General features: G+C 44.0%; 1 protein-coding gene across 1 annotated transcript in view; it reads left to right on the plus strand.

The window, feature by feature from the left end:
• The first annotated feature begins 398 nt into the window (after positions 1–398).
• The window catches only part of LOC144499570 (ETS-related transcription factor Elf-1-like), a 176,610-nt gene continuing 155,779 nt past the window's right edge, over positions 399–21,229 (plus strand). The window contains exon 1 of the mRNA XM_078221678.1: positions 399–477. The gene's annotated coding sequence lies outside the window, so the exon portion shown is untranslated. The remainder of the gene's footprint in view (positions 478–21,229) is intronic.

Consider the following 21,229-nt stretch of genomic DNA (forward strand, 5'->3'; position numbering starts at 1 on the left):
TATATTTTAGCATTGGGTATTTCACAGTACAAGAAGGCAGTGGATCCTCAGTGGCTGTACACAAGGCTGGTACGTTTTCTATTCTTTTTGCTTTTTTAAACATCCAGAGGTAGTGAGTTCTCATGATCACTTTCCAGAGCTCTTACATGTTCGTTCATGAACTTATTTATCAACAGGCTGCCAGTGGCTGTAATTGTCTTGCTCCCTGCAGCATTTTGATCTTTGTTTGGTTGTTATGCTTTCCCTCTCACCTGCTTGCAGTTCAAGGAAACCAGTTGCTCGCCCACGTAATTTGCATGTGTATAAACCTGGTGCAATGATTGGTCTGTAGCAATATGGGTGTGACTCTCCCAGAAACACTTTGGTACAGATTGTGGTTCAGAATCAGCACTTCCCCAATCTTCAGAAGCCATATTTTACTGCAGCAGAACACAGCTTGGATTTTTAAACTTTGACCAAGACCATACAGAGGGTAAAGTAAGTAATGTTGTCTCTGATTCTATGGTGATGTACTGGGGACTGTACTCTCCACCTGTTGGTGAAAATGGCACAGGAGCTGATCGGTTTAATACCAGTTGTAGTAAATGTTCTTGTGTCATGTTAGTCTGTGCTTATCAGTGGTTGGAGGGAGGCACACGGTACCAAACAAGAGTTTCAGATTTGGTTTGATTCAGTTTTTTTTTATTGCCTACAGAACTGCGCATTGTTCTGGTAATCATATACTAGCTACAAAGCAATAACACTAGTCTCTGTTGAGAGGAAAATGCCTTGAAGGTGTCTGTTCATTTTGAATGTCCACCCTTATTTGGGAATTAATTAGTATTGCAGTAAATGAATTGAAGCTTTCAGTTGCATATGTGTTTGGTTGATACTTCTGTATGTAAATATCTGCAGAAAAACATCTTGCATTTCAAATATTTGTGGGAGAGGTTGGACTTAAGGTGTGGTAGTAAAACATTTGCTAGATTATTTTATGTTTGCCTTAATCACCGAAAGCTAATCTTGGTGACTCGAATCCATATCTGGTATCTCTACTTTAGCAGAGGGATTTCTGCTGTGGAATTTTATTTTGCCTTCCTTCATCCTGAGGGTTTTGCACTTTACTCAGTTTAAGTTTCTCCACCTGGTGCTTTGTGGAGTAGATGCTATTGGGCCGATGTTTCACCAGAATGACATTCTGCTAGAATCGCTTAGTGATATCATATGCAAGAAGGAGAGGAGATTCCCCTTTATGACAGTAGGTGCTGTATTCGGGTAAATTTCTTAACGTCTCATGACTTATAATGAATGGGAGTGTGGGTTAGTGAGTGGATGGTGTGGTCTGGTCATGGGAGAGTGGTTGGGTCGAGTCTAGTTGGGGAGTTAGTTGGGTCAGGTGTGCAGCCATCTGGGAGGGTAGTTGGGTGGTCAGGTAGGCAGTCGAGTCGGGGGTGATGGGAGCGGTCAGTTTGGTTATTCTGACTAATCTCTGAGTGAGACCAAGTATTAAGTAGTGTAATACTAAATAACACTTCCATGGTAATCTCAGGAGAAGTCCTGTGTATCTTTGTGGTATTCAATTTTTTAGTGATTGTTTGTTAACTGTTCTCTGCACTATTAGTCAAGCGTGGGTGTAGTTATAGAGAGGAAGAGAAACTAAGTTGAAGTGAAAAGCCATAAGCATGAGAGCAGACATTTTAGAAGCATGTGTAAATAAAGCTTCTGTTAGGTGTCATCTCTCAGTCTGTTCACTATCTACAAAACACAAGTTAGGAGTGTGCTTGACTATTCTCCACTTGCCTGGATAAGTGCAACAACACTCAAGAAGCTTGACACCATCAAGGGCAAAGCTCTTGAATGCCACCCCATCCACCAACTTAAAGTTCACTTCTTTTGCCAATAACACACAGTGACAGTAGTCTGTACCAGAAGCACTGCAACAGCTCACCAAGCCTCCTTCAACAGAACTGTCCAAACCCACCAACTCCACCATCCATGGGAACACCACTTACAAGTCTCCTGACTTGGAACTATGTTGCCCTTCCTTCACTGTAATTGGATCAAAATCTTGGAACTTCCTTCCTAACACCACTCTCTGGGTGTACCTACACCTCACAGCCTGCAGCAGTTCAAGAAGGCAGCTCACAACCACCTACTTGGGGATGGTTAGCGATGCCCATATTCTGTGAAAGAATAAAAAATTCTCTGCATATCTCCAAGTCACAATCCTGTAACCTTAATACGCAAGGAATTGAACATAAAAGTAAGGATGTTATGTTTCAATTATACAGGGCACTGGTGAGATTGCATCTTGAATACTGTGTGCAGTGTTCCTTAAATAAAGGAGACCAAAAATGTAAATACATTGGAGGTGGTTCAGAGAACATTTACCAGATTGATCCTGGAATGAACGGATTGCCTTATGAGGTAGGTTTAACAGGCTGGGCTTGTTTCCACTGGAGTTTAGAAGAGTGAAGGGTGACTTGATTGAAGTACACAAGATCCTAAAGGGTATTGACAAGGTGGATGTTGAGAAGATATTTCCTCTTGGGGGTGAGAGCAGAACTCGGAGGGCACTGCTTTAAAATTAGGGGTTACCCTTTTAGGATAGAAATTAGGAGATTTTTTTTTTTCTTGTGTTGTGTGACTTTGGAACACTCTGCCCCAGAATGCAGTCAAAGCGGGTCACTGAATATTTTTAAAGCAGAGATAGATCCTTGTTAAGAAAAGGAATCAAAGGTTATCAGGGGTAGATGGTAAATGTGGAACCCAAACCACAAACACATCAACCATGATCTGAACATAGAACATAGAACAGTACAGCACAGTACAGGCCCTTCGGCCCACGATGTTGTGCCAAAACTTTTCCAAAAGCAAGATCAAGCTATCCCACTCCCTATCATTCTAGTGTGCCAAATGTACCTATCCAATAACCGCTTGAAAGTTCCTAAAGTGTCCGACTCCACTATCACAGCAGGCAGTCCATTCCACACTCCAACCATTCTCTGAGTAAAGAACCTACCTCGTACATCCCTCCTACATCTTCCACCATGAATCTTATAGTTATGCCCCCTAGTAACAGCTACATCCACCCGAGGAAATAGTCTCTGAACGTCCACTCTATCTATCCCCCTCATCATCTTATAAACCTCTATTGGACTGTAAGAAAAGGGATAGCCAGCCGTGGATAACAAAGGAAATAAAGGAGAGTATTAAATTAAAAACCGATGCGTACAGAGTGGCCAAAAATAGTGGAGACTTAGATGATTGGGAAAGCTTTAAAAAAACAACAAAGAATGACTAAGAAAGCGATAAAGAAAGGAAAGATAGATTATGAAACTAAACTAGCTCTAAACATTTAAAAAAATAGTAAAGGTTTTTACAAATATATAAAAAGGAATAGAGTGGCTAGGGTGAATGTTGGACCCTTGAAGGATGAGAGGGGGGATTTAATAGTGGAAAACAGGGAAATGGCTGAGACTTTAAATAGGTTTTTTGTGTCGGTCTTCACGGTGGAAGACACAAATAGTTTACCGAATGTTAACGATCGAGTGTTGGTAGGAGGAGAGGTACTCAATACAATTATTGTTACTGGAGAGGCAGTGCTTGGTAGACTAACGGGACTGAAGGTGGACAAGTCCCCGGGTCCGGATGGAATGCATCCCAGGGTACTGAAAGAAATGTCAGAGGTAATAGCGGATGCGTTAGTGGTTATTTATCAAAATTCACTGGACTCTGGGGTAGTGTCAGCTGATTGGAAAACGGCTACTGTTACGCCGCTGTTTAAAAAAGGAAGTAGACAAAAGGCGGGTAACTACAGGCCGGTTAGCTTAACGTCTGCAGTTGGGAAAATGCTGGAATCCATCATTAAAGAAGAAATAGCAGGCCATCTGGATAAGAATGGTTCGATCAAGCAGACGCAGCATGGATTCATGAGAGGAAAGTCGTGTTTGATGAACTTACTGGATTTTTATGAAGATGTGACTAGTGCGGTTGACGGAGGGGAACCGGTAGATGTGGTGTTTTTGGATTTCCAAAAGGCATTCGATAAGGTGCCTCACAAAAGATTGGGGCACACGGAGTTGGGGGTAGGGTGTTAGCGTGGATTGGGGATTGGCTATCCAACAGGAAGCAGAGAGTTGGAATAAATGGGTGCTTTTCTGGTTGGCAGATAGTGACTAGTGGCATGCCGCAGGGATCGGTGCTGGGGCCTCAACTGTTTACTATTTACATAAATGATCTGGAGGATGGGACTGAGTGTAGGGTAACAAAGTTTGCTGACGACACGAAGATAAGTGGGAAAGTGAATTGCGTGGAGGAAGCGGAAGGTCTGCAGAGAGATTTGAATAGGCTGAGTGAGTGGGCGAGGATCTGGCAGATGGAGTATAATGTTGACAAATGCGAGGTTATTCACTTTGGAAGGAATAATAGCAAATTGGATTATTATTTAAACGGAAAAAGATTACAACATGCTACTGTGCAAAGGGACCTGGGGGTCCTTGTGCATGAGTCGCAAAAACTCAGTCTGCAATTACAACAGGTGATCAAGAAGGCAAATGGGATGTTGGCATTTATCGCAAGGGGGATAGAATATAAAAGCGGAGAAGTCTTGCTGCATCTGTACAGGGCATTGGTGAGGCCGCAGCTGGAATACTGTGTGCAGTTTTGGTCCCCTTACTTGCGAAAGGATTTATTGGCCTTGGAGGGAGTGCAGAGAGGGTTCACCAGGTTGATACCGGAGATGAGGGGTGTAGATTATGAGGAGAGATTGAGCAGATTAGGTTTGTACTCGTTGGAGTTTAGAAGGCTGAGGGGTGATCTTATAGAGGTATATAAGATAATGAAGGGGCTGGATAGGGTAGAAGTGGAGAGATTCTTTCCACTTAGAAAGGAAACCAGAACTAGAGGGCACAGCCTCAAAATAAAGGGGCCTCAGTTTAGGACAGAGTTGAGGAGGAACTTCTTCTCTCAGAGGGTGGTGAATCTCTGGAATTCTCTGCCCACTGAAGTGGTGGAGGCTACCTCATTGAATATGTTTAAGTCACGGATAGATGGATTTCTGGTCAGTACGGGAATTAAGGGTTATGGGGAGCAGGTGGGTAAGTAGAACTGATTCACTTCAGATCAGCCATGATCTTATAGAATGGCGGGGCAGGCTCGAGGGGCTAGATGGCCTACTCCTGCTCCTATTTCTTATGTTCTTAAGTTGCCTCTCAACCTCCTCTGCTCTAAAGAGAAACGCCCTAGCTCCCTCAACCTTTCCTCATAAGACCTACCCTCCAAACCAGGCAGCATCCTGGTAAATCTCCTTTGCACTCTTTCCAGCACTTCCACATCCTTCTTATAGTGAGGTGACCAGAACTGCACACAATATTCCAAATGTGGTCTCACCAAGGTCCTGTACAGTTGCAGCATAACCCCGCGGCTCTTAAACTCAAACCCCCTGTTAATAAACACGTACACACTATAGGCCTTCTTCACGGCTCTGTCCCTTTGAGTGGCAACCTTCAGAGATCTTTGGATATGAACCCCAAGATCTCTCTGTTCCTCCACATACCTCAGAACCCTACCTTTGACCCTGTAATCTGCTTTCAAATTTGTCCTACCAAAATGAATCACCTCGTACTTATCAGGGTTAAACTCCATCTGCCATTTTTCAGCCCAGCTCTGCATCCTATCAATGTCTCTTTGCAGCCTACAACAGCCCTCCACCTCATCCACTACTCCACCAATCTTGGTGTCATCCGCAAATTTACTAATCCACCCTTCAGCCCCCTCCTCCAAGTCATTTATAAAAATCACAAATAGCAGAGGACCCAGCACTGATCCTTGTGGTACACCGCTGGTAACTGGTCTCCAGTCTGAAAATTTTCCATCCACCACCACCCTCTGTCTTCTACGAGATAGCCAGTTATTTATCCAATCGGCCAAATTTCCCTCTATCCCACACCTCCTTACTTTCTTCATGAGCCTACCATGGGGAACCTTATCAAACGCCTTACTAAAATCCATGTATACGACATCAACTGCTCTACCTTCATCGACATAGTTAGTTACCTCCTCAAAAAATTCAATCAAATTTGTGAGGCAAGACTTACCCTTCACGAATCCGTGTTGACTATCCCAGAGTAAGCTGCATCTTTCTAAATGGTCATAAATCCTATCCCACAGGACCTTTTCCATTAACTTGCCGACCACTGAAGTAAGACTAACTGGCCTATAATTACCAGGGTCATTCCTATTTCCTTTCTTGAACAGAGGAACAACATTTGCCACTCTCCAGTCCTCTGGCACTATCCCCGTGGACAGTGAGGACCCAAAGATCAAAGCCAAAGGCTCTGCAATCTTATCCCTTGCCTCCCAAAGAATCCTAGGATATATTTAATCAGGCCCAGGGGACTTATCAACCTTCAGTTTATTCAAAACTGCTAGTACATCCTCCCTCCGAACATCTACTTCCTCCAGCCTATTAGCCTGTGACCCCTTCTCTTCCTCAAAAACATGGCCCCTCTCCTTGGTGAACACTGAAGAAAAGTATTCATTCATCACCTCTCCTATCTCTACTGACTCCATACACAAGTTCCCACTACTGTCCTTGACCAGCCCTAACCTCACCCTGGTCATTCTTTCATTCCTCACATAAGAGTAAAAAGCCTTGGGGTTTTCCTTGATCCGACCCGCCAAGGACTTCTCATGCCTCCTCCTAGCTCTCCTAAGCCCCTTTTTCAGCTCATTCCTAGCTAACTTGTAACCCTCAATCGAGCCATCTGAACCTTGTTTCCTCATCCCTACATATGCTTCCCTCTTCCTTTTTACAAGACATTCCACCTCTTTTGTGAACCATGGTTCCCTCGCTCGTCCATTTCCTCTCTGCCTGACAGGGACATACCTATCAAGGACACACAGTATTTGTCCCTTGAAAAAGTTCCACTTTTCATTTGTGCCTTTCCCTGACAGTTTCTGTTCCCATCTTATGCTCCCTAATTCTTGCCTAATCGCATCATAATGACCCCTCCCCCAATTATAAACCTTGCCCTGCCGTACGGCCCTATCCCTCTCCATTGCAATAACGAAAGACACCGAATTGTGGTCACTATCTCCAAACTGCTCTCCCACAAACAAATCTAACACTTGGCCTGGTTCATTTCCCAGTACCAAATCCAATGTGGCCCCACCTCTTGTCAGCCTATCCACATATTGTGTCAGGAAACCCTCCTGCACATACTGTACAAAAACTGCCCCATCCGAACTATTCGACCTATAAAGGTTCCAATCAATATTTGGAAAGTTAAAGTCACCCATGACAACTACTCTGTGACCTCCACACCTATCCATAATCTGCTTTGCAATTTCTTCCTCCACATCTCTATTACTATTTGGGGGCCTATAGACAACTCCTAACAACGTGACCGCTCCTTTCCTATTTCTAACTTCAGCCCATATGACCTCAGTAGGCAGATCCCCCTCGAACTGCCTTTCTGCAGCCGTTAAACTATCCTTGATTAACAATGTTACTCCACCACCTCTTTTACCACCTTCCCTACTCTTACTGAAACATCTATACCCCGAACTTCCAACAACCATTCCTGTCCCTGTTCTAACCCTGTCTCCGTAATGGCCACAACATCGTAGTCCCAAGTACCAATCCACGCTGCAAGTTCACCTACCTTATTTTGGATGCTCCTTGCATTGACGTAGACACACTTCAACCCACCTTCCTGTCTGCCGGTACACTCCTGCGACCTTGATATCTTCCTCAGTACCTCACTACACTCAACACTGGACTACAGCTCCTTTTCCCATCCCCCTGACAAATTAGTTTAAACCCCCCCTGAAGAGCCGTAGCAAATTTCCCTCCCAGGATATTGGTGCCCCTCTGGTTCAGGTGCAACCCGTCCTGTTTGTACAGGTCCCATCTTCCCCAGAATGTGCTCCAATTATCCATGGAACTGAAACCCTCTCTCTTGCACCATCCCTGCAACCACATGTTTAACTGCACTCTCTCCCTGTTCCTCAACTCGCTATCACATGGCACCGGCAACAAACCAGAGATGACAACAAGATTTGTCTTGGCTCTCAGCTTCCACCCTAGCTCCTTAAATTCCTGTTTTAAATCCCCGTCCCTTCTCTTACCTATGTCGTTGGTACCGATGTGTACCACGACTTGTGACTGTTCCCCCTCCCCCTTAAGAATCCTGAAAACACGGTCCGAGACATCACAGACCCTGGCATCCGGGAGGCAACATAACATCCGTGAGTCTCTTTTGCTGCCACAGAACCTCCTATCTATCCTTCTAACTAATGAGTCCCCAATAACTATTGCTCTCCTGCTCTCCCCCTTTCCCTTCTGAGCCACAGGGACGGACTCGGTGCTGGAGATTCGGTCACCGTGGCTTACCACTGGTAGGTCGTCCCCCTCAACAGTATCCAAAGCGAAATACTTATTGCCGAGGGGAACGACCACAGGGGATCCCTGTACTGACTGCTTCCTCCCAGCCCCTCTAACCGTCACCCATCTATCTTCATTCCTCGGAATACCTATATCCCTGAAGCTTCTATCTATGGCCACTTCTGCCTCCCGAATGATCCGAAGTTCCTCCAGCTCCAGTTCCCTAACGCGGTCTTTGAGGAGCTGCAGATGGGTGCACTTCCCACAGGTGAAATCGGCAGGGACACTGATGGCGTCCCTCACCTCAAACATTCTGCAAGAGGAACATTGCACTGCCTTCACTTCCATCCCCTCCAGATAACTTGCTAATACACCAAGAAAGAGCTTCCCTGATATTTACTCACTCCCGTTAGGTTAGAGGAGGTGGAAGGGTGGGGGACACTAAGTGTAGTGTCTCGGGTTTAGGAACCACCCAACTTATATACAGGTAAAAATAAAACTTAACCAGCACTTAATCTTATTGAATGATGGAACGAGGGGCCAAATGGCCTATGTGTGTTCCTACGTACCCATAACCATTAGCCTAATGGGGAGCTGAGGAGTTTTTTTAAGCAGTGGTTTGCGATGAACTCGATGCTCCGTCTGAAAAGATGATAGAAATTGATTCAGTGGCAACTTTCAAAAGAAAAGTGAATGTATTTGTGAAAAGGAAAAATTGCTGATGGAAAAACTGGGGAATGAGACTAATTGGATAGCTTTCAAAGAGCAAACAGAGGCACAAAATGGTCTCCGACTGCGCTGAAGAATGCACTCAAGATAGATTAGAGATTGAAACTGGAGCCGACTCTGTCTGAGAACAACTCCACACAGTTCATTGCATTTTTATACTGATCCATCAAGAGAACTCAGACATTGCAGAACAACAATATTTTCAAATCACATAAACCTTGTAGATTTTCTGCAGATATCTACATATCAAAATTAATGCAGAAATAGTGTTGTTTAAAACTGTAGCACTTCACAGCTAACCTTTTTCCCCTTTGGTTTGCGTATTTTCTTTAAAAACGTTTGGGTGAGTATGAACCCTTCAGAGGTTCTTTGATTACAATTGTTCAGTAAGAAGTTTAACAACACCAGGTTAAATTCCAACAGGTTTATTTGGTAGCAAAAGCCACACAAGCTTTCGGAGCTCTTAGCCCCTTCTTCAGGTGAGTGGGAATTCTGTTCACAAACAGGGCATATAAAGACACAGACTCAATTTACATGAATAATGGTTGGAATGCGAATACTTACAGCTAATCAAGTCTTTAAGATACAAACAACGTGAGTGGAGAGAGCATCAAGACAGGCTAAAAAGATGTGTATTGTCTCCAGACAGGACAGCCAGTGAAACTCTGCAGGTCCAGGCAGGCTGTGGGGGTTACAAATAGTGTGACATGAACCCAATATCCCGGTTGAGGCCGTCCTCTATCAGTTTCTGCTCAGCGACTCTGCGCCGTCGTGTGTCATGAAGGCCGCCTTGGAGAACGCTTACCTGAATATCAGAGGCGGAATGCCCGTGACCGCTGAAGTGCTCCCCAACAGGAAGAGAACAGTCTTGCCTAGTGATTGTCGAGCGGTGTTCATTCATCCGTTGTCGCAGCGTCTGCATAGTTTCCCCAATGTACCATGCCTTGGGACATCCTTTCCTGCAGCGTATCAGGTAGACAACGTTGGCTGAGTTGCAAGAGTATGTACCGTGTACCTGGTGGATGGTGTTCTCACGTGAGATGATGGCATCTGTGTCGATGATCCGGCACGTCTTGCAGAGGTTGCTGTGGCAGGGTTGTGTGGTGTCGTGGTCACTGTTCTCCTGAAGGCTGGGTAGTTTGTTGCGGACAATGGTCTGTTTGAGGCTGTGCGGTTGTTTGAAGGCAAGAAGTGGGGGTGTGGGGATGGCCTTGGCGAGATGTTCGTCTTCATCAATGACATGTTGAAGGCTCCGGAGGAGATGCCGTAGCTTCTCCGCTCCGGGGAAGTATTGGACGACGAAGGGTACTCTGTCCACTGTGTCCCGTGTTTGTCTTCTGAGGAGGTCGGTGCGGTTTTTCGCTGTGGCGCGTTGGAACTGTTGATCAATGAGTTGAGTGCTATATCCTGTTCTTAGGAGGGCATCTTTCAGCGTCTGGAGGTGTCATGGGGACCATGGGGATAGCCAAGGGGACCAAATTCGCACCTCAATATGCCAACATCTTCATGCACAGGTTTGAACAAGACTTCTTCACCACACAGGAACTTCAACCGATGCTATACACTTGATACATCGATGACATTTTCTTCCTTTGGACTCATGGTGAACAATCACTGAAACAACTATATGATGACATCAACAAGTTCCATCCCACCATCAGACTCACCATGGACTACTCTCCGGAATCGGTTGCATTCTTGGACACACGCATCTCCATTAAGGACGGTCACCTCACTGTACCGCAAGCCCACGGATAACCTCACGATGCTCCACTTCTCCAGCTTCCACCCTAAACACGTTAAAGAAGCCATCTCCTACGGACAAGCCCTCCTTATACACAGGATCTGCTCGGATGAGGAGGATCACGACAGACATCTCCAGACGCTGAAAGATGCCCTCATAAGAACAGGATATAGCGCTTGACTCATTGATCAACAGTTCCAACGCGCCACAGTGAAAAACCGCACCGACCTCCTCAGAAGACAAACATGGGACACAGTGGACAGAGTACCCTTCGTCGTCCAGTACTTCCCCGGAGTGGAGAAGCTACGGCATCTCCTCCGGAGCCTTCAACATGTCATTGATGAAGCCGAACATCTCGCCAAGGCCATCCCCACACCCCCACTTCTTGCCTTCAAACAACCGCACAACCTCAAACAGACCATTGTCCGCAGCAAACTACCCAGCCTTCAGGAGAACAGTGACCACGACACCACACAACCCTGCCACAGCAACCTCTGCAAGACGTGCCGGATCATTGACACAGATGCCATCATCTCACGTGAGAACACCATCCACCAGGTACACGGTACATACTCTTGCAACTCGGCCAACATTGTCTACCTGATACGCTGCAGGAAAGGATGTCCCGAGGCATGGTACATTGGGGAAACCATGCAGACGCTACAACAATGGATGAATGAACACCGCTCGACAATCACCAGGCAAGACTGTTCTCTTCCTGTTGGGGAGCACTTCAGCGGTCACGGGCATTCGGCCTCTGATATTCGGGTAAGCGTTCTCCAAGGCAGCCTTCACGACACACGACGGCGCAGAGTCGCTGAGCAGACACTGATAGCCAAGTTCCGCACACACGAGGACGGCCTCAACCGGGATATTGGGTTCATGTCACACTATTTGTAACCCCCACAGCCTGCCTGGACCTGCAGAGTTTCACTGGCTGTCATGTCTGGAGACAATACACATCTTTTTTGCCTGTCTTGATGCTCTCTCCACTCACGTTGTTTGTATCTTAAAGACTTGATTAGCTGTAAGTATTCGCATTCCAACCATTATTCATGTAAATTGAGTCTGTGTCTTTATATGCCCTGTTTGTGAACAGAATTCCCACTCACCTGAAGAAGGGGCTAAGAGCTCCGAAAGCTTGTGTGGCTTTTGCTACCAAATAAACCTGTTGGACTTTAACCTGGTGTTGTTAAACTTCTTACTGTGTTTACCCCAGTCCAACGCCAGCATCTCCACATCATTACAATTGTTCATCAGGGACTGCCTCAGAGCAGAATCACATTTCACACAGTGGTTTGAGTGTGAAACCCAAAAAGTTTTCGGGTCTTGCCTTATTGGCAAACTCATAAATAGGGCCCAAGCTATTTGCTCACCATGCAAGCATGATGCTGGAATAGGATTCAGCAAAGCCATCCTGTGAGATAATAGCTACCCTGAACAGATCATTGCTTGCTGCATATTGCGCATACTCATGAATGGGCCTAAGGCAGGTACTTTCAGTCCTGAAAAGTGCCCCGTCTATCTCTGATTACCCTGGAAATGTGAGTTTTCTCAAAAACTAATTGACAAACAGGTGAAGCCAACTATCTCACGGTACTTGTATGCTGTAGCAACATGCATTATGTTCACTGCTTAGCAGGAAAAAGACATTCTGCCTATCACACAAATGAGTAATGTTTATTATCTCCACATATGTAGGTTGTATGGCCTAAAGTCTGGCGGATCATACAGGAAGGATATCAGAGGTAGGTTCTTTACGCAGAAAGTGGTTGGGGTGTGGAATGGACTGCCTGCAGTGATAGTGGAGTCAGACACTTTAGGAACATTTAAGCGGTTATTGGATAGGCACATGGAGCGCACCAGGATGATAGGGAGTGGGATAGTTTGATCTTGGTTTCAGATAAAGCTCGGCACAACATCGTGGGCCGAAGGGCCTGTTCTGTGCTGGACTGTTCTATGTTCATATCAAACTGCAAGTCCCTTAAGCTGTTTGCAACAGGCAAGTACAGACCATAATCAACCAGCCCTTGCCTGCAAAACTCAGTGTCCAACATTAGATGTGATTCCGCAAAAGGACAATACTTACTAAACAAATTGAGAGTGCTAAGGATTACACTGACAACCATTTTGGGCAGCACAGTGGCATTGTTTTTAGCACTCCTGCCTCACAGCACCAGGGACCCCTCGGGTCACTGTGTGGAGTTTGCACGTTCTCCCGTGTCTGCATGAGTTTCCTCCCACAGTCCAAAGATGTGTGGGTTAGGTTGATTGGCCATGCTAAATTGACCCTTCGTGTCAGGGGGATTAGGAGGGTAAATATGTGGGGTTAGGGGGAAAGGACCTAGGTGGGATTGTTGTTGGTGCAGACTCGATGGACCAAATGGCCTCCTGCTGCACTGTAGATTCTATAATTTAAAGTTCAGTGGTCGGACTCAGTAGCACACTTGCACACACTAGAACATGTATGCACATTGTGCCTGATTCAACTGAATACAATAGGTGACAGCCATTCTCTGGTTCATTCTCCAGGGCAATGTCTTGACCAATCAGAATCAACCTGCCTGGTTTGAATTTAAACAAAACTTGGCAGTCATCAGTTAACAGGTACATTCTCCATGACAACGTCTCTACCAATCAGAGTCCACTTGCCCACCAATCAGCATTGTCTTCACATGGAGTATACACTGCTGTTCCCTTTGCATTTGATATTCTTGCAAATGTCCTGATAAATGCAACTTGAAAAGTTTTGACATTTCTTTTTCAGCAATACTCAAATACACTTACACTCGAGCAAAGAAATGGAAAATAATCTATCCTACACAGCAGGACCACTTTTCTCTTTTTCAAAATTCTAGTTCCACTTGGACCCTCCCTCCGGCACCTTACCCTCTCCAATCTTCTCACGTGGAACAATGGTGTGACATCGGCTGTCTCAAATTCTCTGTTCCCCTCACTCGTAGGAACATAGGAGTTGAACAGGAGTGGGCCATTTGGCCTATTGAGCCTATTCCACAATTCAATAAGATCATTGTGGATCTGATTGTGGTCTCAACTGCACTTTCCTGTCTGCCCCCATAACACTCCCTTATCTATCCAATTGAGCCTTGACCATATTCAGTAACTCAGTCTCGACTGCTTTCTGGGGAAGAGAATTTGACACACCAATGACCCTCAGAAAACAATCCTCCTCATTTCTAAATTAAAAGGGATATCTCTTATTTGTAAACTCTATCCCCTAGTTCTAGCCTCCCCAGTAAGAGGAAACATTTGCCCGACATCCTCCCTATGAAGGTTAGGGGAGGCAATGGTGTAGTGGTATTGTAACTGGACTAGTAATCCAGGGAAGTGCTCTGGGGATCCGGGTTTGAATCCCACCACGGCAGTTGGTGAAACTTGAGTTCAATAAAAATCTGGAATTAAAAGTTTAATGATAATCATGAAACCATTGTCGTAAAAAACCCACCTGGTTCACTAATGTACTTTAGGGAAGAAAATCTGCCACTCTTAAAAACTACTGGTGGGATTTAAATTCAATTAATAAAACAAGCCTGGATTTAAAATCTAGTGTCAATTACGGAGATTGTCATTGATCGTCATAGAAACCTATCCAGCTCACTAATGTCCATTAAGGACATCTTTACCTGGTCTGGCCTACATGTGACTCCAGAAATGTGGTTGACTCTTAACTGCCCCTTCAAAGGCAATTGGGGATGGGCAATAAACGTTGCCTCAGCCTGCGAAACCCACATATTAAGAACTAATTTTTTAAAAAACCTTGTTCTTGAATTGCTATTTTGCAATCCACAGGAACCCTTCCTGAATCTAAGGATGATAACCAATGCAGTATTATTTCTGCAGCCACGTATTTAAGACCACCGAATACAAGCTGTCAGGTCCTGAGGCTTGTCAGTCTTTAGGTCTAATAGTACCTGTTGATGGTTATTGTTTCAACTTATCTACCTCCCTTTTGCTCTTGATTTTCAAGTATGTTTTGGAAGTTTTGTTTTCAAGTGTTCTTCAGCGAAGACGACACAAAATACCTATTGAATGCTTGTGTTATTCCTTGTTTTTCATTATTAATTTCCTAAACTCGCCCTCTAGTGGACCAACACTCACTTTACTAGTTGCTTTCCTTTTTAAATGCTGTAGAAACATACATTTTTTATCTTTCTGAGTCTAATTTCTCCCTTTTTTCTTTATCTTTCTTTGCTAGTCCTTAAAATCTTTCCAATTTTCTGACCTACCACTAACCTTTGCAGAATTGTACAGTGCTTTATTTTCCAATTTGATTATATCCTTAACTTCCTTATTTTGCCATGGATAATGCATCCTTCTCAAAGAGCCTTTCCTTTTTCATGGGCCTAAATCTTTGCTGATAGTTACTAAATATCTCCTTAAAAGTCTGCCTCGTCATCTCTATTGCCCCACTCTTTAATCCAGTTTCCAAGTCCACTTTAGCCAACTCTGCCTTTTATATTCTTGTAATTACCTTTTATTTAAGTTTAAAACACTTTGACTTCTCGTCTTCAAACTGAACATGAAAGTAATCATATTTATGATTGCTATTGCCTCGAGGCTGCTTTACCAAGTGGATGTTGATTTATACTCGCTCTAATCTACCTCCCTCTGAATTTGCCACACAGTAACTTCATTGAAGTTAATGTAAGCCTATTTGTGACACTAATTAATAAACCTTAAACTCAGTTGTCTCAGATCCAACCCTAATATTGTCAGTAAACATGCTGACAGAAGCAATCTTGTTTTTGCTTGATGAACTCTCCTCTAATTTTTGAAAGCTGAATGACAACATCTGATGGCTGATCCTCCCTCCCCCGAACCATCGTGCCACCACTAACCATCAAACTATCATTCCCCAGACCATCACTAATCTCATCTCTTGAGACCTCCTCTGCGTGGCCTCCAACCTTATAGTTCTCTAACCCTGCACAATCTACTTCTACTTTCTTCCCAGGATCCACAAACAAGATTTTTCTGGTGCCTGTTCTACCCCATATAATTAAAGCCATGTCTTAGTTTTATTTTTTTCAGCCTTGTCTCGCCTGCATCTGTGACTCTGCTGAAAAGCCCCATTACTTGAACAGTTTCATGTTTCTGAGCCTTCACCATTTCCTTTACGCTATGGATGCCCAGTCCCTGAGCCCCACCAGCATGGACTAAGGACTCTTTGTTCCTTCCTTGGACAGAGGCTCAACCAGTCCCCATCTACCACCACACTGCTCTGCCTGGCTAAACTTATTCTTACACGGAACAACTTCTCCGTTTCGTCAGTTCACTTCTTCCAAATAAAAAGCGTTGCTATTAGAACCCGTATGGCTTCCAGCTATTGCCTGTCTTTTCATAGGATATGTGAAACATTCTTTGTTACAATCCTACTCGGGTTCTCTTCCTTATTTCCCTTTCCAGTATATTAATGACTGTATCAGAGCTGGTCTCTCCCGGAAATGCAAAATTTGATCAACTTTGCTTCCTTTTTCTATATTTCGCACTCTTCATTCGGTCCATCGTCTACTCTTCCCATGTTCAACTTCTCTGTCTCCATAAGTTATCAACCAATATCTGCAATAAGCCACTGCCACCTACTCTTTCTCTCAACCCTTCTCCTGTAAGGACTCTATTCATTCTCCCAATTTTTCCTTCTCCTGCGCTGATGATGCCATCTTCCATAGCAGTGCTTCTAATGTGTCTTTCTTTATCCTGAACCAAGGATTCAATTGAGTCAAACCATAATTGGGAGGGCTTTTAACTGAGTGAATCATATTTTTCGCACTTTTACTTTCATGTCACCCCTTCCCTCCCAGAACGACAATATTGTCTCCTTTGTCCTCACCTTCCACCCAATCAGTATCCACACTGAACAGACCATCCTTTACCATTTATGCCATCTCCAGCATGATGCCACCAACAAAAACATGTCTTGTTCTCATCATTGCCTTTCAGCACTCTAAAGGGACTGTTCCCTCTGCAGCACCCTGATCACATTCAATCACCCATAACAGCCTCTCTCCTCCTTAGGGCTTCTTCCCAATGTAAGCCTTGTTTAAACCTCTTCACTTCCCACCGACCCAGCCGCAAACAGTCCTCCCAGACGAAGCAGCAATTTACTGCATTTCTTTCAATTTGGTATATGTATCCACTGCTCACGATACATTCTGCTCTACACTGGGGAGACTACAGGCAGATTGGGTGATTGTTTTGCTTTACAAATCACCTCTGATCAGACTGCAAGTGTGGCCTTGAGCTTCCAGTGAGCTGTCATTGTAATTCTTCACACTCTCACTCTAACCTCTCTGCCCTCGGCCTCCTCTACTGTTGGAGCTCAACATGGCCACGTAACAGCTTTCCAGATTCAACAATCTGTGCAACAATTTCAGATCATAACTTCTGCTTCCGGTTTTTCGGATGACATCTGTCGATAATGTTTCTGCTATTGACATTCCACCCTCCTCTAGACACATCCTTTTGTTTCTTGTTCTGCTATTGTCCCCTTTTTTGCTTTGCACTATCATCCCTTTTGTCATTCAAACTCATCTGTCTTCTACCTGATCATAGACCTTCTCGTTGCTCTTTCCTGCCCTCCCATTTTTCTCTGCCTCTGTACTTGATTAAACTTAGAATAGCATCTCTACAGTGCAGAAACAGGCCATTTGGCCCATTTGAGTTGACATCGACCCTCCGAAAGAACATCCCACCCAAATGCTAGCCCCATAACCCCATATATTCACCCTGCTAATCCACCTAATCTACACATCTTTGGACACTAAGGGATAATTTAGCATGGCCAATCCACCTAACTTGCACACCTTTGGGCTGTGGAACGAAACCAGAGCACTTGGAGGAACCCATGCAGACACAGGAGAACGTTCAAACTCCACACAGACAGTCGGCCAAGGCTGGAATTAAACCCAGATCCCTGGCACAGAGGTAGCAGTGCCAACCGCTGTGCCACCTTGACTGATAGCTTGACGGTTACTGAATAGAAACAATGAGCTTTTTTCACATCTGCCCTGATGTGGTAGAATAACAAATGATATATTGAAAGGAAGAAGTCACTTTTTTCCCCCAAATACATGCTACATCATTCTGATTGTCATGGGACTGCGTTGATGAAGTTGCAGGTTAAATTTATTAATTTATGTTTCAAACTTTTTCCAGTTCTGATGAAAGGTCATCAACCTGAAACAGTAATCTTGTTTCTCATTTCAAAGATGCTTCCTGACCCACTGAGAGTTTCTAGCATTTTCTGCTTTTTTTAAATAATAATAATAATTGATATCTGTTTACTTAAAATTTATATCCCTACAAATATTTTCATGGCACTTGTGTTTTTCTGGAGACAGGAGATGATAAGTGAAGCCTTTCAGTGTTCAAATTGCCATGTCTTTAAAACAAGTGACAAGTATTAGGCAATTGAATTAACTGAAAAATACAAGAAAAGGATTGCTTTTTGATTTGATAACTGTTGTGATGACATTGTGCCTTTAACAAAGGAAATCCATGTACGGTGTATGTTATCCTTAAATTGGATCCTTAGGGGAAATGCAATATGATGTGTTAATGTTATTTTTATGTTGCTATGGTAACACTTTTTTTTACTCTAGTTATGGATATTGCTGATAAATCTAGCATTTATTGTCTATCCATAATTGTCATTGAAGGTGTGGTGAACCAACTTAATAACTGATGTCTTGCTAGCCAACATCAATGGGCAATCGACCACTGTCCACTGGTTCTGAAGCCACATCTAGGCCAAACTGAGTAAGGGTAGCAGATTCTCCTCTCCGAGAGGGCATTAGCAAACAAGGTGGATCTTTATGACCATCCGATAATTACATAGTCAGCACTACTGATGCCAGTTTTCTACTCCTGATTTTATTTGATGAATTGAATTTAAATTCCCCAGTGGGCGGCATGGGGGCGACACGGCAGCACAGTGGTTAGCACTGCTGCCTCACAGCACCAGGGTCCTGGGTTCAATTACTGCCTTGGGTCACTGTTTGTGCGGAGTTTGCACGTTTCCCCCCCCCCCCCCCCCCCCCCCCCTGTCTGTGTGGGTTTTCTCTGGGTGCTCCGGTTCCCTCCCACAGTCCGAAAGACGTGCTGGTTAGGTGCATTGACCCGAACAGGCGCTGGAGTGTGGCGACTAGGGCAATTTCACAGTAACTTAATTGCAGTGTTAATGTAAGCCTTACTTGTGACTAATAAATAAACTTTAAAGTTGTCATGGTGGGATTTAAATTTGTATCTCTAGATCATTAGTTGAGATCTCTGGATCATTTATTCCACAACCTGAATCTATCATTCCTAATTTTCGTTGAAAAGTGAAGTTGTACACTTCCTTCATTCTGTTTGCACACTGCTGGCCTCTTGATACCAAAAGCTTTAGGCCAGCATTTTGCTCCTGACCGTGTCCACAATGTGGTCAATCCTACTGCCTGCTCGACTTCAAACAGGATATTCAAATGCGCAGGTGACCTTTGCACTGAGTCTGTTCAGCAAAGTTCGACACAAAAGAAAAATAGGGTGTCCGTTTCTGTCAGTTATTGTGGAGTTTGTATCTGCAGGCTGCTCTGGCACGTCATCATAAAGTTATCAAGGCCCCTGTCCCAAGGAAGAGATCATTGTAAGTCTTGGTTATTTTGCATTTAAAATGAGTAACTTCAATCAGTACCTAACGGTAGTGTGTACTGAAGTATTAACCCTGTCATGGTGTAAAATGATTGGATTTTTCTGCCTTCACTGCAGCCAGCAGCAGGAGGAGCACCAATAAATATGCAGACTTCTAGTTTATCATATGAAATCATAGAAACCCTACAGTGCAGAAGGAGGCCATTCGGCCCATCGAGTCTGCACCGACCACAATCCCACCCAGGCCCTACCCCCACATATTTACCCGCTAATCCCTCTAAATTACGCATCTCAGGACTCTAAGGGGCAATTTTTTTTAGCATGGCCAATCAACCTAACCCGCACATCTTTGGACTATGGGAGGAAACCGGAGCACCCGGAGGAAACCCACGCTGTTTAGGGTATTAGATTCAGATTTCTTTATACAACAACATATACCACATTGTACTAAACAGTAGGACATTGTTGAATGGTACTTATACCTACATTACAAATGACGACACTTCAAAAGTATTTTGTCAGACATTCTGAGATCGTGAAAGATGCTATATAATTGTAGGCTTTTTCTGTATTTTGTTCTCAGTCCTGAACTTATATGCTTTAGATTCACAACATTTATAGAACACCTTTAATGTAAAGACATCGCAAGACATTTCATAGGAACACTATTAGACAAAATTTGACACCAAGCCACTTATCCACAGCATCACTAAGACCACCTATTGGGGGCCTGTGGAACAGTAACTGACTCTGTCCCTGCTTCCGATCATCCCACAGAAATCCGCATCCATATCTTTGTTATTTCTAAACTTTTCCAAAGAGCTGCCACATCTACCTTCTGTCAATTCAGGCCTTCCTCACCTCAAGTCCTTTTCACTCTTCACCCCTGTGCTGACCCACATTGATTCATGGCTAAGCCACACTTCAAACTTAAAATTCTCATCCTTGTTTTTGAATCCCTCCCTATGTTTTTAATCTCCTTTAGCCCAAAACGTCTCCAAGAAAGCTGTGCTCCACCAGTTCGGGCCTCTTGACCATCCCAATTTTAATTGCTCCAGCACCAATGGGTTGTGCCTTTATCTGCCAAAACCCTTCATTCAGGAATTCTCTCCTAAACCCCTTCACTTGTTTACCTTTCTTTGTCCCTTTAAGACCCTTCTTAAAACCTAGCTTTTTGTCACCTGTCCTAATACCTCTTTCTGTGGCTCATTCTCAACATTTATTTGACATTGCTGCTGTAAAATGCCTTTGGATATCATTAATACGTTCAAGCATCTACTTAAATACAAGTTGCAGTTGTTCTTGTTGTTGAGATATTCTACAGGAAAGTTAGAGAAAATGGTAGGGGAAGAGTAGTAATTGTAGTGATTAAGAAGGAAATCATTTCAACCGTAAGGGAGCATGAAATGAGATATAAGCAGGCGGTAGAGGTTTTATTTTCTTCCTTCATGGGATGGGGCGCCATGGGCAAGGACAACATTTTGCTGCCTGTCCCTAATTGCATTGACTGAGTAACTTGCTAGGTCATTTCAAAGGGCAGTTAAGAGTGAACCACATTGCTGTGGATCTGGAGTCACATGTAGACCAGACCAGGAAAGGATGGTAGATTTCTTTTCCTAAAGGACATTAGTGAACCAGATGGGTTTCTATGATGATATAACCGAGACTAGATTTTAAATCCAGATTTTTTAAAAAATTTAAGTTCCATCAACTGCTGTGGTGGGATCTGAACCTGTGCC

The sequence above is a fragment of the Mustelus asterias genome, chromosome 10 (genome assembly GCF_964213995.1).
Source record: "Mustelus asterias chromosome 10, sMusAst1.hap1.1, whole genome shotgun sequence".
NCBI classification, from domain to species: domain Eukaryota; kingdom Metazoa; phylum Chordata; class Chondrichthyes; order Carcharhiniformes; family Triakidae; genus Mustelus; species Mustelus asterias.